Raw genomic sequence first — 18,440 nt, 5'->3', positions numbered from 1 at the left:
GAACATGCCTGAGGTTTGATGATGGAAACCTTTGGCCTGGTAACATGACTGAGGTTTGATTGTGGAACCCTGTGAACGGGGAACATGACTGAGGCCTGATACTGGCACCCCGTGGCGTGGGAACATGACATTGGTTTGATTCTGGAGCCCTGTTTACTGGGAACATGACTGAGGATTGATGGTGGAACCCTGTGGCTTGGCAAGATGACTTAGTTTTGATTGTGGAACACTCTGGCCTGGGAACATGACTGAGGTTTAATTGTGGAACCCTGTTGCCTGGGAACATGACTGGGATTTTATTTCTGAAACCTGTGTCCAGGGAACATGACTGAGGTTTTATTCTGGAACCCTGTGTCCTGGGAACACGACTGAGGTTTGATTCTGGAAACCATTGGCCTGGGAAGATGACTGATGTTAGAGTGTGGAATCCTGTGGCCTGGGAACATGACATCGGTTTGGATTCTGGTACCCTGTTGCCTGGGAACATGAAATCGGTTTGATTCCGGAAACCTGTGGCCTGGGAATATGACTGAGGTTTGATGGTGGTACCCTATGGCCTGGCAACATGACTGAAGGTTGATTCTGGATCCCTGTGGCCTGGGAACATGACTGAGGCGTGATTCTTGAAAAGTGTGGCCTGGGAACATGACATCTGTTTAGATTGTGGAATACTGTGCCCCGTTAAACTGAGTGAGCCTTGCTTCTAGAACCCTGTGGACTGGGAACATGAGTGAGGTTTTATTCTGGAACTCTGTAGCCTGGGAACATAACAGAGGATTGATTCTGGAACCCTGTGGCCTGGAACATGAAATCGGTGGATTCTGGAACCCTGTGGCCTGGGAATATGAGAACGGTTTGATTCTGGAACCCTGTGGCCTGGGAACATGTCTGAGGTTTGATGGTGGAAACCTGTGGCCTGGCAACATGACTGAGGTTTGATTCTGGAAGACTGTGACCAGGGAACCTGATATCGGGTTTATTCTGGAAACCTGTGTCCTGGGAACAAGACTGAGGTTTGATTCTGGAACCCTGTGGCCTGGGAACATGACTGAGGTTTGTTTCTGGAAGCCTGTTCCCTCGGCACATGACTGAGGTTTTATTCTGGACACCTGTGTCCTGGGAACATGCCTGAGATTTGATTGCTGAAACCTGTGGCCTGCGAACATGACTCAGGTTTGCTTCCGGAACCATGTATCCTGGGAATATGACTGAGGTTTGATTCTGGAATCCTTTGACCTGGGAAAATGACTGAGGTTTCATGGTGGAAACATGGGGCCTGGGATCATGACTGAGGTTTGACGGTGGAACACTATGGCCTGGCACAATGACTGAGGCTTGATTCTGGAACCCTGTGGCCTGGCAAGTTGCCTTAGGTTTGATGGCAGAAACCTGTGGACTGGCAACATGACTGAGGTTTGATTGTGGAACCCTGTGAATGGGGAACATGACTGAGGCCTGATACTGGCACCCCGTGGCGTGGGAACATGACATTGGTTTGATTCTGGAGCCCTGTTTACTCGGAACATGACTGAGGTTTTATTCTGGAACCCTGTGTCCTGGGAACACGACTGAGGTTTGATTCTGGAAACCATTGGCCTGGGAAGATGACTGATGTTAGAGTGTGGAATCCTGTGGCCTGGGAACATGACATCGGTTTGGATTCTGGTACCCTGTTGCTTGGGAACATGAAATCGGTTTGATTCTGGAAACAAGTTGCCTGGGAATATGACTGAGGTTTGATGGTTGTACTCTATGGCCTGGCAACATGACTGAAGTTTGATTCTGGATCCCTGTGGCCTGGGAACATGACTGAGGCGTGACTCTTGAAAACTGTGGCCTGGGAACATGACATATGTTTAGATTTTGGAATACTGTGCCCCGGGAAACTGACTGAGCCTTGGTTCTGGAACCCTGTGGACTGGGAATATGACTGAGGTTTGATGGTGGTACCCTATGGCCTGGCAACATGACTGAAGTTTGATTCTGGATCCCTGTGGCCTGGGAACATGACTGAGGCGTGATTCTTGAAAATTGTGTCCTGGGAACATGACATCTGTTTAGATTGTGGAATACTGTGCCCCGGGAACCTGACTGAGCCTTGGTTCTGGAACCCTGTGGACTGGGAACATGACTGAGGTTTTATTCTGGAACCCTGTGGCCTGGGAACATGACAGAGGATTGATTCTGGAACCCTGTGGAATGGGAACATGACATCGGTGGATTCTGGAACCCTGAGGCCTGGGAACAGGACATCTGTTTAGATTGTGGCATACTCTGCCCCGGGAACCTGACTGAGCCTTGGTTCTGGAACCCTGTGGACTGGGAACATGACTGAGGTTTTATTCTGGAACCCTGTAGCCTGGGAACATGACAGAGGATTGATTCTGGAACCCTGTGGCCTGGGAACATGATATCGGTGGATTCTGGAAGCCTGTGGCCTGGGAATATGAGAACGGTTTGATTCTGGAACCCTGTGGCCTGGGAACATGTCTGAGGTTTGATGGTGGAAACCTGTGGCCTGGCAACATGACTGAGGTTTGATTCTGGAAGACTGTGACCAGGGAACATGATATCGGGTTTATTCTGGAAACCTGTTTCCTGAGAAAAAGACTGAGGTTTGATTCTGGAACCCTGTGGCCTGGGAACATGACTGAGGTTTGTTTCTGGAAGCCTGTTCCCTGGAAACATGACTGAGGTTTGATTCTGGACACCTGTGTCCTGGGATCATGACTGAGGTTTGATTGTTGAAACCTGTGGCCTGCAAACATGACTCAGGTTTGATTCTGGAACCATGTGTCCTGGGAATATGACTGAGGTTTGATTCTGGAAACCTTTGGCCTGGGAAAATGACTGAGGTTTCATTGTGGAAACATGGGGCCTGGGATCATGACTGAGGTTTGATGGTGGAACACTATGGCCTGGCAAAATGACTGAGGCTTGATTCTGAAACCCTGTGTCCTGGGAACACGACTGAGGTTTGATTCTGGAACCATGTGGCCTGGGAATATGACTGAGGTTTGATTCTGGATACCATTGGCCTGGGAAGATGACTGATGTTAGAGTGTGGAATCCTGTGGCCTGGGAACATGACATCGGTTTGTATTCTGGTACCCTGTTGCCTGGGAACATGAAATCGGTTTGATTCTGGAATCCTGTGGCCTGGGAATATGACTGAGGTTTAATGGTGGTACCATATGGCCTGGCAACATGACTGAAATTTGATTCTGGATCCCTGTGGCCTGGGAATATGGCTAAGGCGTGATTCTTGAAAATTGTGGCCTGGGAACATGACCTCTGTTTAGATTTGGGAATACTGTGCCCCGGGAACTTGACTGAGCCTTGGTTCTGGAACCCTGTGGACTGGGAACTTGACTGAGGTTTTATTCTGGAACCCTGTAGCCTGGGAATATGACATCGGTGGATTCTGGATCCCTGAGGCCTGGGAATATGAAAACGGTTTGATTCTGGAACCCTGTGGCCTGGGAACATGCCTGAGGTTTGAAGGTGGAAACCTGTGGCCTGGCAACATGTTTGAGGTTTCAGAGTGGAACCCTCAGGCTTGGGAACATAAGTGAGGCTTGATGGTGGAAACCAGTGGCCTGGCAACATGACTGAGGTTTGATGGTGGAACCCTGTGGCTTGGCAAGATGACTTAGGTTTGATTGGGGAACACTCTCCCTGGGAAAATGACTGAGGTTTGATGGTGGAACCGTGGTCTGGCAACAGGACTGAGGTTTGATTGTGGAACCCTCTGGCCTGGGAATATGACTGAGGTTTAATTGTGGAATCCTGTGGCCTGGGAACATGACTGGGAATTTATTTCTGAAACCTGTGTCCAGGCAACATGACTGAGGTTTTATTATGGAACCCTGTGCCCTGGGAACACGACTGAGGGTTGATTCTGGAAACCATTGGCCTGGGAAGATGACTGATGTTAGAGTGTGGAATCCTGAGGCCTGGGAACATGACATCTGTTTAGATTGTGGAATACTCTGCACCGGGAACCTGACTGAGCCTTGGTTCTGGAACCCTGTGAACCTGGAACATAACTGAGGTTTTATTCTGGAACCCTGTAGCCTGGGAACATAACTGAGGATTGATTCTGGAACCCTGTGGCCTGGGAACATGATATCGGTGGATTCTGGAAGCCTGTGGCCTGGGAATATGAGAACTGTTTGATTCTGGAACCCTGTGGCCTGGGAACATGTCTGAGGTTTGATGGTGGAAACCTGTGGCCTGGCAACATGACTGAGGTTTGATTCTGGAAGACTGTGACCAGGGAACATGATATCGGGTTTATTCTGGAAACCTGTTTCCTGGGAAAAAGACTGAGGTTTGATTCTGGAACCCTGTGGCCTGGGAACATGACTGAGGTTTGTTTCTGGAAGCCTGTTCCCTGGAAACATGACTGAGGTTTGATTCTGGACACCTGTGTCCTGGGATCATGACTGAGGTTTGATTGTTGAAACCTGTGGCCTGCGAACATGACTCAGGTTTGATTCTGGAACCATGTGTCCTGGGAATATGACTGAGGTTTGATTCTGGAAACCTTTGGCCTGGGAAAATGACTGAGGTTTCATTGTGGAAACATGGGGCCTGGGATCATGACTGAGGTTTGATGGTGGAACACTATGGCCTGGCAAAATGACTGAGGCTTGATTCTGGAACCCTGTGGCCTGGCAAGTTGACTGAGGTTTGATGGCAGAAACCTGTGGACTGGCAACATGACTGAGGTTTGATTGTGGAACCCTGTGGCCTGGGAACATGACTGGGATTTTATTTCTAAAACCTGTGTCCAGGGAACATGACTGAGGTTTGATTCTGAAACCCTGTGTCCTGGGAACACGACTGAGGTTTGATTCTGGAACCATGTGGCCTGGGAATATTACTGAGGTATGATTCTGGATACCATTGGCCTGGGAAGATGACTGATGTTAGAGTGTGGAATCCTGTGGCCTGGGAACATGACATCGGTTTGTATTCTGGTACCCTGTTGCCTGGGAACATGAAATCGGTTTGATTCTGGAATCCTGTGGACTGGGAATATGACTGAGGTTTAATGGTGGTACCGTATGGCCTGGCAACATGACTGAAATTTGATTCTGGATCCCTGTTTCCTGGGAATATGGCTAAGGCGTGATTCTTGAAAATTGTGGCCTGGGAACATGACCTCTGTTTAGATTGGGGAATACTGTGCCCCGGGAATTTGACTGAGCCTTGGTTCTGGAACCCTGTGGACTGGGAACTTGACTGAGGTTTTATTCTGGAACCCTGTAGCCAAGGAATATGACATCGGTGGATTCTGGATCCCTGAGGCCTGGGAACATGCCTGAGGTTTGACGGTGGAAACCTGTGGCCTGGCAACATGTTTGAGGTTTCAGAGTGGAACCCTCAGGCTTGGGAACATGAGTGAGGCTTGACGGTGGAAACCAGTGGCCTGGCAACATGACTGAGGTTTGGTGGTGGAACCCTGTGGCTTGGCAAGATGACTTAGGTTTGATTGTGGAACACTCTCCCTGGGAACATGACTGAGGTTTGATGGTGGAACCGTGGTCTGGCAACAGGACTGAGGTTTGATTGTGGAACCCTCTGGCCTGGGAATATGACTGAGGTTTAATTGTGGAATCCTGTGGCCTGGGAACATGACTGGGATTTTATTTCTGTAACCTGTGTCCAGGCAACATGACTGAGGTTTTATTATGGAACCCTGTGCCCTGGGAACACGACTGAGGGTTGATTCTGGAAACCATTGTCCTGGGAAGATGACTGATGTTAGAGTGTGGAATCCTGTGGCCTGGGAACATGACATCGGTTTGGATTCTGATACCCTGTTGCCTGGGAACATGAAATCGGTTTGATTCTGGAAACCTGTGGCCTGGGAATATGACTGAGGTTTGATGGTTGTACCCTATGGCCTGGCATCATGACTGAAGTTTCATTCTGGATCCCTGTGACCTGGGAACATGACTGAGGCGTGATTCGTGAAAACTGTGGCCTGGGAACATGACATCTGTTTAGATTGTGGAATACTGTTCCCCGGGAACCTGACTGAGCCTTCGTTCTGGAACCCTGTGGACTGAGAACATGACTGAGGTTTTATTCTGGAACCCTGTGGCCTGGGAACATGACAGAGGATTGATTCTGGAACCCTGTGGCCTGGGAACATGACATCGGTGGATTCTGGAACCCTGAGGCCTGGGAACATGACATCTGTTTAGATTGTGGAATACTCTGCCCCGGGAACCTGACTGAGCCTTGGTTCTGGAACCCTGTGGACTGGTAACATGACTGAGGTTTTATTCTGGAACCCTGTAGCCTGGGAACATAACTGAGGATTGATTCTGGAACCCTGTGGCCTGGGAACATGATATCGGTGGATTCTGGAAGCCTGTGGCCTGGGAATATGAGAACGGTTTGATTCTGGAACCCTGTGGCCTGGGAACATGTCTGAGGTTTGATGGTGGAAACCTGTGGCCTGGCAACATGACTGAGGTTTGATTCTGGAAGACTGTGACCAGGGAATATGATATCGGGTTTATTCTGGAAACCTGTTTCCTGGGAAAAAGACTGAGGTTTGATTCTGGAACCCTGTCGCCTGGGAACATGACTGAGGTTTGATGGTGGAAACGTGTGGCCTGGCAACATGACTGAGGTTTGATTCTGGAAGACTGTGACCAGGGAATATGATATCGGGTTTATTCTGGAAACCTGTGTCCTGGGAACAAGACTGAGGTTTGATTCTGGAACCGTGTGGCCTGGGAACATGACTGAGGTTTGTTTCTGGAAGCCTGTTCCCTGGGAACATGACTGAGGTTTGATTCTGGACACCTGTGTCCTGGGATCATGACTGAGGTTTGATTGTTGACACCTGTGGCCTGCGAACATGATTTAGGTTTGATACTGGAACAGTGTGTCCTGGGAATATGACTGAGGTTTGATTCTGGAAACCTTTGGCCTGGGAAAATGACTGAGGTTTCATTGTGGAAACATGGGGCCTGGGATCATGACTGAGGTTTGATGGTGGAACACTATGGCCTGGCAAAATGACTGAGGCTTGATTCTGGAACCCTGTGGCCTGGCAAGTTGCCTTGGGTATGATGGCAGAAACCTGTGGACTGGCAACATGACTGAGGCTTGATTCTGGAACCCTGTGGCCTGGCAAGTTGCCTTGGGTTTGATGGCAGAAACCTGTGGACTGGCAACATGACTGAGATTTGATTGTGGAACCCTGTGAACGGGGAACATGACTGAGGCCTGATACTGGCACCCCCTGGCGTGGGAACATGACATTGGTTTGATTCTGGAGCCCTGTTTACTCGGAACATGACTGAGGTTTGATGGTTGAACCCTGTGACCTGGCAACATAATTGAGGTTTCAGAGTGGAACCCTCAGGATTCGGAACATGAGTGAGTCTTGATGGTGGAAACCAGTGGCCTGGCAACATGACTGAGGTTTGATGGTGGAACCCTGTGTCTTGTCAAGATGACTTAGTTTTGATTGTGGAACACTCTGGCCTGGGAACATGACTGAGGCTTGATGGTGGAACCGTGGTCTGGCAACAGGACTGAGGTTTGATTGTGGAACCCTCTGGCCTGGGAATATGACTGAGGTTTAATTGTGGAACCCTGTGGCCTGGGAACATGACTGGGATTTTATTTCTGAAACCTGTGTCCAGGGAGCATGACTGAGGTTTTATTCTGGAACCCTGTGTCCTGGGAACACGACTGAGGTTTGATTCTGGAAACAATTGGCCTGGGAAGATGACTGATGTTAGAGTGTGGAATCCTGTGGCCTGGGAACATGACATCGGTTTGGATTCTGGTACCCTGTTGCCTGGGAACATAAAATCGGTTTGATTCCGGAAACCTGTGGCCTGGGAATATGACTGAGGTTTGATGGTGGTACCCTATGTCCTGGCAACATGACTGAAGGTTGATTCTGGATCCCTGTGGCCTGGGAACATGACTGAGGCGTGATTCTTGAAAACTGTGGCCTGGGAACATGACATCAGTTTAGATTGTGGAATACTGTGCCCCGGGAACCTGACTGAGCCTTGGTTCTGGAACCCTGTGGACTGGGAACATGACTGAGGTTTTATTCTGGAACCCTGTAGCCTGGGAACATAACAGAGGATTGATTCTGGAACCCTGTGGCCTGGGAACATGAAATCGGTGGATTCTGGGACCCTGTGGCCTGGGAATATGAGAACGGTTTGATTCTGGAACCATGTGTCCTGGGAATATGACTGAGGTTTGATTCTGGATACCCTTGGCCTGGGAAAATGACTGAGGTTTCATTGTGGAAACATGGGGCCTGGGATCATGACTGAGGTTTGACGGTGGAACACTATGGCATGGCAAAATGACTGAGGATTGATTCTGGAACCCTGTGGCCTGGCAAGTTGACTGACGTTTGATGGCAGAAACCTGTGGACTGGCAACATGACTGAGGTTTGATTATGGAACCGTTGCCCTGGGAACATGACTGGGATTTTATTTCTGAAACCTTTGTCTAGGGAACATGACATTGGTTTGATTCTGGAATCCTGTGTCCTGCTAACACGACGGAGGTTTGATTCTGGAACCATGTGGCCTGGGAATATGACTGAGGTTTGATTCTGGATACCATTGGCCTGGGAAGATGACTGATGTTAGAATGTGGAATCCTGTGGCCTGGGAACATGACATCGGTTTGGATTCTGATACCCTGTTGCCTGGGAACATGAAATCGGTTTGATTCTGGAAACCTGTGGCCTGGGAATATGACTGAGGTTTGATGGTGGTACCCTATGGCCTGGCAACATGACTGAAGTTTGATTCTGGATCCCTGTGGCCTGGGAACATGGCTGAGGCGTGATTGTTGAAAATTTTGGCCTGGGAACATGACATCTGTTTAGATTGTGGAATACTGTGCCCCGAGAACTTGACAGAGCCTTGGTTCTGGAACCCTGTGGACTGGGAATATGACTGAGGTTTTATTCTGGAACCCTGTAGCATGGGAATATGACATCGGTGGATTCTGGATCCCTGAGGCCTGGGAATATGAAAACGGTTTGATTCTGGAACCCTGTGGCCTGGGAACATGCCTGAGGTTTGATGATGGAAACCTTTGGCCTGGTAACATGACTGAGGTTTGATTGTGGAACCCTGTGAACGGGGAACATGACTGAGGCCTGATACTGGCACCCCGTGGCGTGGGAACATGACATTGGTTTGATTCTGGAGCCCTGTTTACTGGGAACATGACTGAGGATTGATGGTGGAACCCTGTGGCTTGGCAAGATGACTTAGTTTTGATTGTGGAACACTCTGGCCTGGGAACATGACTGAGGTTTAATTGTGGAACCCTGTTGCCTGGGAACATGACTGGGATTTTATTTCTGAAACCTGTGTCCAGGGAACATGACTGAGGTTTTATTCTGGAACCCTGTGTCCTGGGAACACGACTGAGGTTTGATTCTGGAAACCATTGGCCTGGGAAGATGACTGATGTTAGAGTGTGGAATCCTGTGGCCTGGGAACATGACATCGGTTTGGATTCTGGTACCCTGTTGCCTGGGAACATGAAATCGGTTTGATTCCGGAAACCTGTGGCCTGGGAATATGACTGAGGTTTGATGGTGGTACCCTATGGCCTGGCAACATGACTGAAGGTTGATTCTGGATCCCTGTGGCCTGGGAACATGACTGAGGCGTGATTCTTGAAAAGTGTGGCCTGGGAACATGACATCTGTTTAGATTGTGGAATACTGTGCCCCGTTAAACTGAGTGAGCCTTGCTTCTAGAACCCTGTGGACTGGGAACATGAGTGAGGTTTTATTCTGGAACTCTGTAGCCTGGGAACATAACAGAGGATTGATTCTGGAACCCTGTGGCCTGGAACATGAAATCGGTGGATTCTGGAACCCTGTGGCCTGGGAATATGAGAACGGTTTGATTCTGGAACCCTGTGGCCTGGGAACATGTCTGAGGTTTGATGGTGGAAACCTGTGGCCTGGCAACATGACTGAGGTTTGATTCTGGAAGACTGTGACCAGGGAACCTGATATCGGGTTTATTCTGGAAACCTGTGTCCTGGGAACAAGACTGAGGTTTGATTCTGGAACCCTGTGGCCTGGGAACATGACTGAGGTTTGTTTCTGGAAGCCTGTTCCCTCGGCACATGACTGAGGTTTGATTCTGGACACCTGTGTCCTGGGAACATGCCTGAGATTTGATTGCTGAAACCTGTGGCCTGCGAACATGACTCAGGTTTGCTTCCGGAACCATGTATCCTGGGAATATGACTGAGGTTTGATTCTGGAATCCTTTGACCTGGGAAAATGACTGAGGTTTCATGGTGGAAACATGGGGCCTGGAATCATGACTGAGGTTTGACGGTGGAACACTATGGCCTGGCACAATGACTGAGGCTTGATTCTGGAACCCTGTGGCCTGGCAAGTTGCCTTAGGTTTGATGGCAGAAACCTGTGGACTGGCAACATGACTGAGGTTTGATTGTGGAACCCTGTGAATGGGGAACATGACTGAGGCCTGATACTGGCACCCCGTGGCGTGGGAACATGACATTGGTTTGATTCTGGAGCCCTGTTTACTCGGAACATGACTGAGGTTTGATGGTGGAACCCTGTGGCTTGGCAAGATGACTTAGTTTTGATTGTGGAACACTCTGGCCTGGGAACATGACTGAGGCTTGATGGTGGAACCGTGGTCTGGCAACAGGACTGAGGTTTGATTGTGGAACCCTCTGGCCTGGGAATATGACTGAGGTTTAATTGTGGGACCCTGTGGCCTGGGAACATGACTGGGATTTTATTTCTGTAACCTGTGTCCAGGGAGCATGACTGAGGTTTTATTCTGGAACCCTGTGTCCTGGGAACACGACTGAGGTTTGATTCTGGAAACCATTGGCATGGGAAGATGACTGATGTTAGAGTGTGGAATCCTGTGGCCTGGGAACATGACATCGGTTTGGATTCTGGTACCCTGTTGCCTGGGAACATGAAATCGGTTTGATTCCGGAAACCTGTGGCCTGGGAATATGACTGAGGTTTGATGGTGGTACCCTATGGCCTGGCAACATGACTGAATGTTGATTCTGGATCCCTGTGGCCTGGGAACATGCCTGAGGCGTGATTCTTGAAAACTGTGGCCTGGGAACATGACATCTGTTTAGATTGTGGAATACTGTGCCCCGTTAAACTGAGTGAGCCTTGGTTCTAGAACCCTGTGGACTGGGAACATGAGTGAGGTTTTATTCTGGAACTCTGTAGCCTGGGAACATAACAGAGGATTGATTCTGGAACCCTGTGGCCTGGAACATGAAATCGGTGGATTCTGGAACCCTGTGGCCTGGGAATATGAGAACGGTTTGATTCTGGAACCCTGTGGCCTGGGAACATGTCTGAGGTTTGATGGTGGAAACCTGTGGCCTGGCAACATGACTGAGGTTTGATTCTGGAAGACTGTGACCAGGGAACCTGATATCGGGTTTATTCTGGAAACCTGTGTCCTGGGAACAAGACTGAGGTTTGATTCTGGAACCCTGTGGCCTGGGAACATGACTGAGGTTTTTTTCTGGAAGCCTGTTCCCTCGGCACATGACTGAGGTTTGATTCTGGACACCTGTGTCCTGGGAACATGCCTGAGATTTGATTGCTGAAACCTGTGGCCTGCGAACATGACTCAGGTTTGCTTCCGGAACCATGTGTCCTGGGAATATGACGGAGGTTTGATTGTGGAACCCTGTGAATGGGGAACATGACTGAGGCCTGATAATGGCACCCCGTGGCGTGGGAACATGACATTGGTTTGATTCTGGAGCCCTGTTTACTCGGAACATGACTGAGGTTTGATGGTTGAACCCTGGGGCCTGGCAACATGATTGAGGTTTCAGAGTGGAACCCTCAGGCTTGGGAACATGAGTGAGTCTTGATGGTGGAAACCAGTGGCCTGGCAACATGACTGAGGTTTGATGGTGGAACCCTGTGGCTTTGCAAGATGACTTAGTTTTGATTGTGGAACACTCTAGCCTGGGAACATGACTGAGGCTTGATGGTGGAACCGTGGTCTGGCAACAGGACTGAGGTTTGATTGTGGAACCCTCTGGCCTGGGAATATGACTGAGGTTTAATTGTGGAACCCTGTGGCCTGGGAACATGACTGGGATTTTATTTCTGAAACCTGTGTCCAGGGAACATGACTGAGGTTTTATTCTGGAACCCTGTGTCCTGGGAACACGACTGAGGTTTGATTCTGGAAACCATTGGCCTGGGAAGATGACTGATGTTAGAGTGTGGAATCCTGTGGCCTGGGAACATGACATCGGTTTGATTCTGGAAACCTGTGGCCTGGGAATATGACTGAGGTTTGATGGTTGTACCCTATGGCCTGGCAACATGAGTGAAGTTTGATTCTGGATCCCTGTGGCCTGGGAACATGACTGAGGCGTGATTCTTGAAAACTGTGGCCTGGGAACATGACATATGTTTAGATTTTGGAATACTGTGCCCCGGGAAAGTGACTGAGCCTTGGTTCTGGAACCCTGTGGACTGGGAATATGACTGAGGTTTGATTCTGGATACCATTGGCCTGGGAAGATGACTGATATTAGTGTGTAGAATCCTGTGGCCTGGAAACATGATATCGGTTTGGCTTATGATACCCTGTTGCCTGGGAAGATGAAATCGGTTTGATTCTGGAAACCTGTGGCCTGGGGATATGACTGAGGTTTGATGGTGTTACCCTATGGCCTGGCAACATGACTGAAGTTTGATTCTGGAACCCTGTGGCCTGGGAACATGACATCAGTGGATTCTGGAAGCCTGAGGCCTGGGAACATGACCTCTGTTTAGATTGTGGAATACTGTGCCCCGGGATCCTGACTGAGCCTTGGTTGTGGAACCCTGTGGACTGGGAACATGACTGAGGTTTTATTCTGGAACCCTGTAGCCTGGGAACATGAAATTGGTGGATTCTGGAACCCTGTGGCCTGGGAATATGAGAACGGTTTGATTCTGGAACCCTGTGGCCTGGGAACATGTCTGAGATTTGATGGTGGAAACGTGTGGCCTGGCAACATGACTGAGGTTTGACTCTGGAAGACTGTGACCAGGGAACATGATATCGGGTTTATTCTGGAAACCTGTGTCCTGGGAAAAAGACTGAGGTTTGATTCTGGAACCGTGTGCCCTGGGAACATGACTGAGGTTTGTTTTTGGAAGGCTGTTCCCTGGGAACATGACTGAGGTTTGATTCTGGAAACCATTGGCCTGGGAAGATGACTGATGTTAGAATGTGGAATCCTGTGGCCTGGGAACATGATATTGGTTTGGAATCTGGTACCCTGTTGCCTGGGAACATGAAATCGGTTTGATTCTGGAAACATGTGGCCTGGGAATATGACTGAGGTTTGATGGTTGTCCTCTATGGCCTGGCAACATGACTAAAGTTTGATTCTGGATCCCTGTGGCCTGGGAACATGACTGAGGCGTGATTCTTGAAAACTGTGGCCTGGGAACATGACATCTGTTTAGATTGTGGAATACTGTGCCCCGGGAACTTGACTGAGCCTTGGTTCTGGAACCCTGTGGACTGGGAACATGACTGAGGTTTTATTCTGGAACCCTGTAGCCTGGGAACCTGACATCGGTGGATTCTGGATCCCTGAGGCCTGGGAATATGAAAATGGATTGATTCTGGAACCCTGTGGCCTGGGAACATGCCTGAAGTTTGATGGTTGAAACCTGTGGCCCGGCAACATGACTGAGGTTTGTTTCTGGAAGCCTGTACCTTGGGCACATGACTGAGGTTTGATTCTGGACACCTGTGTCCTGGGATCATGACTGAGGTTTGATTGTTGATACCTGTGGCCTGCGAACATGACTCAGGTTTGATTCTGGAACCATGTGTCCTGGCGATATGAATGAGGTTTGATTCTGGAAACCTTTGGCCTGGGAAAATGACTGAGGTTTCATTGTGGAAACATGTGGCCTGGAATCATGACTGAGGTTTGATGGTGGAACCCTGTGGCCTGGCAACATGATTGAGGTTTCAGAGTGGAACCCTCAGGCTTGGGAACATGTGTGAGGCTTGATGGTGGAAACCAGTGGCCTGGGAACATGACTGAGGCTTGATGGTGGAACCGTGGTCTGGCAACAGGACTGAGGTTTGATTGTGGAACCCTCTGGCCTGGGAATATGACTGAGGTTTAATTGTGGAACCCTGTGGCCTGGGAACATGACTGGGATTTTATTTCTGAAACCTGTGTCCAGGGAACATGACTGAGGTTTTATTCTGGAACCCTGTGTCCTGGGAACACGACTGAGGTTTGATTCTGGAAACCATTGGCCTGGGAAGATGACTGATGTTAGAGTGTGGAATCCTGTGGCCTGGGAACATGACATCGGTTTGGATTCTGGTACCCTGTTGCCTGGGAACATGAAATCGATTTGATTCTGGAAACCTGTGGCCTGGGAATATGACTGAGGTTTGATGGTGGTACCCTATGGCCTGGCAACATGACTGAAGTTTGATTCTGGATCCCTGTGGCCTGGGAACATGACTGAGGAAAGATTCTTGAAAACTGTGGCCTGGGAACATGACATATGTTTAGATTTTGGAATACTGTGCCCCGGGAAACTGACTGAGCCTTGGTTCTGGAACCCTGTGGACTGGGAATATGACTGAGGTTTGATGGTGGTACCCTATGGCCTGGCAACATGACTGAAGTTTGATTCTGGATCCCTGTGGCCTGGGAACATGACTGAGGCGTGATTCTTGAAAACTGTGGCCTGGGAACATGACATCTGTTTAGATTGTGGAATACTGTGCCCCGGGAACTTGACTGAGCCTTGGTTCTGGAACCCTGTGGACAGGGAACATGACTGAGGTTTTATTCTCGAACCCTGTGGCCTGGGAACATGACAGAGGATTGATTCTGGAAGCCTGTGGCCTGGGAACATGACATCGGTGGATTCTGGAACCCTGAGGCCTGGGAACATGACATCTGTTTAGATTGTGGAATACTCTGCCCCGGGAACCTGACTGAGCCTTGGTTCTGGAACCCTGTGGACTGGGAACATGACTGAGGTTTTATTCTGGAACCCTGTAGCCTGGGAACATAACTGAGGATTGATTCTGGAACCCTGTGGCCTGGGAACATGATATCGGTGGATTCTGGAACCCTGTGGCCTGGGAATATGAGAACGGTTTGATTCTGGAAACCTGTGGCCTGGGAACTTGTCTGAGGTTTGATGGTGGAAACCTGTGGCCTGGCAACATGACTGAGGTTTGATTCTGGAAGACTGTGACCAGGGAACATGATATAGGGTTGATTCTGGAAACTTGTGTCCTGGGAACAAGACTGAGGTTTGATTCTGGAAACCTGTGGCCTGGCAAGTTGCCTTAGGTTTGATGGCAGAAACCTGTAGACTGGCAACATGACTGAGGTTTGATTGTGGAACCCTGTGTCCTGGGAACATGACTGGGATTTTATTTCTGAAACCTGTGTCCAGGGAACATGACTGAGGTTTGATTCTGGAACCCTGTGTCCTGGGAACACGACTGAGGTTTGATTCTGGAACCATGTGGCCTGGGAATATGACTGAGGTTTGATTCTGGAAACCATTGGCCTGGGAAGATGACTGATGTTAGAGTGTGGAATCCTGTGTCCTGGGAACATGACATCGGTTTGGATTCTGGTACCCTGTTGCCTGGGAACATGAAATCGATTTGATTCTGGAAACCTGTGGCCTGGGAATATGACTGAGGTTTGATGGTGGTACCCTATGGCCTGGCAACATGACTGAAGTTTGATTCTGGATCCTTGTGGCCTGGGAAAATGGCTGAGGCGTGATTCTTGAAAATTGTGGCCTGGGAACATGACATCTGTTTAGATTGTGGAATACTGTGCCCCGGGAACTTGACTGAGCCTTGGTTCTGGGACCCTGTGGACTGGGAAAATGACTGAGGTTTTATTCTGGAACCCTGTAGCCTGGGAATATGACATCGGTGGATTCTGGATCCCTGAGGCCTGGGAATATGAAAACGGTTTGTTTCTGGAACCCTGTGGCCTTGGAACATGCCTGAGGTTTGATGGTGGAAACCTGTGGCCTGGCAACATGACTGAGGTTTGTTTCTGGAAGCCTGTTTCCTGGGCACATGACTGAGGTTTGATTCTGGACACCTGTGTCCTGGGAACATGACTGAGATTTGATTGCTGAAACCTGTGGCCTGCGTACATGACTCAGGTTTGCTTCCGGAACCATGTGTCCTGGGAATATGACTGAGGTTTGATTCTGGAAACCTTTGGCCTGGGAAAATGACTGAGGTTTCATTGTGAAAACATGTGGCCTGGAATCATGCCTGAGGTTTGATGGTGGAACACTATGGCCTGGCAAAATGACTGAGGCTTGATTCTGGAACCCTGTGGCCTGGCAAGTTGACTGAGGTTTGATGGCAGGAACCTGTGGACTGGCAACATGACTGAGGTTTGATTGTGGAACCCTGTGGCCTGGGAACATGACTGGGATTTTATTTCTGAAACCTGTGTCCAGGGAACATGACATTGGTTTGATTCTCGAACGCTGTGTCCTGGGAACACGACTGAGGTTTGATTCTGGAACCATGTGGCCTGGGAATATGACTGAGGTTTGATTCTGGAAACCTTTGGCCTGGGAAAATGACTGAGGTTTCATTGTGGAAACATGGGGCCTGGGATCATGACTGAGGTTTGATGGTGGAACACTATGGCATGGCAAAATGCCTGAGGCTTGATTCTGGAACCCTGTGGCCTGGCAAGTTGCCTTAGGTTTCATTGCAGAAACCTGTGGACTGGCAACATGACTGAGGTTTGATTGTGGAACCCTGTGAACGGGGAACATGACTGAGGCCTGATACTGGCACCCCGTGGCGTGGGAACATGACATTGGTTTGATTCTGGAGCCCTGTTTACTGGGAACATGACTGAGGTTTGATGGTGGAACCCTGTGGCCTGGCAACAGGAATGTGGTTTGATTGTCGAACATTCTGGCCTGGGAATATGACTGAGGCTTAATGGTGGAACCGTGGTCTGGCAAGAGGACTGAGGTTTGATTGAGGAAACCTCTGGCCTGGGAATATGACTGAGGTTGAATTGTCGAACCCTGTGGCCTGGGAACATGACTGGGATTTTATTTCTGAAACCTGTGTCCAGGGAACATGACTGTGGTTTTATTCTGGAAACCTGTGTCCTGGGAAAACGACTGAGGTTTGATTCTGGAACCATGTGTCCTGGGAATATGACTGAGGTTTGATTCTGGAAACCCTTGGCCTGGGAAAATGACTAAGGTTTCACTGTGGAAACATGGGGCCTGGGATCATGACTGAGGTTTGATGGTGGAACACTATGGCCTGGCAAAATAACTGAGGCTTGATTCTGGAACCCTGTGGCCTGGCAATTTGGCTGAGGTTTGATGGCAGAAACCTGTGGACTGGCAACATGACTGAGGTTTGATTGTGGAACCCTGTGGCCAGGGAACATGACTGGGATTTTATTTCTGAAACCTGTGTCCAGGGAACATGACTGAGGTTTGATTCTGAAACCCTGTGTCCTGGGAACACAAGTGAGGTTTGATTCTGGAACCATGTGGCCTGGGAATATGACTGAGCTTTGATTCTGGATACCATTGGCCTAGGAAGATGACTGATGTTAGAGTGTGGAATCCTGTGGCCTGGGAACATGACATCGGTTTGGATTCTGGTACCCTGTTTCCTGGGAAAATGAAATCGGTTTGATTCTGGAAACCTGTGGCCTGGGAATATGACTGAGGTTTGATGGTGGTACCCTATGGCCTGGCAACATGACTGAAGTTTGATTCTGGATCCCTGTGGCCTGGGAACATGGCTGAGGCGTGATTTTTGAAAATTGTGGCCTGGAAACATGACATCTGTTTATATTGTGGAATACTGTGCCCCGGGAACTTGAATGAGCCTTGGTTCTGGAACCCTGTGGACTGGGAACATAACTGAGGACTGATTCTGGAAGCCTGTGGCCTGGGAATATGAGAACTGTTTGATTCTGGAACCCTGTGGCCTGGGAACATGTCTGAAGTTTGATGGTGGAAACGTGTGGCCTGGCAACATGACTGAGGTTTGATTCTGGAAGACTGTGACCAGGGAACATGATATCGGGTTTATTCTGGAAACCTGTGTCCTGGGAACAAGACTGAAGTTTGATTCTGGAAACGTGTGGCCTGGGAACATGACTGAGGTTTGTTTTTGGAAGCCTGTTCCCTGGGAACATGACTGAGGTTTGATTCTGGACACCTGTGTCCTGGGATCATGACTGAGGTTTGATTTTTGATACCTGTGGCCTGCGAACATGACTCAGGTTTGATTCTGGAACCATGTGTCCTGGGAATATGACTGAGGTTTGATTCTGGAAACCTTTGGCCTGGGAA

Source organism: Balaenoptera physalus, assembly GCF_965194825.1.
Source record: "Balaenoptera physalus genome assembly, chromosome: 20".
Classification (NCBI taxonomy): domain Eukaryota; kingdom Metazoa; phylum Chordata; class Mammalia; order Artiodactyla; family Balaenopteridae; genus Balaenoptera; species Balaenoptera physalus.
Note: the sequence above shows the minus strand (reverse complement) of the source record.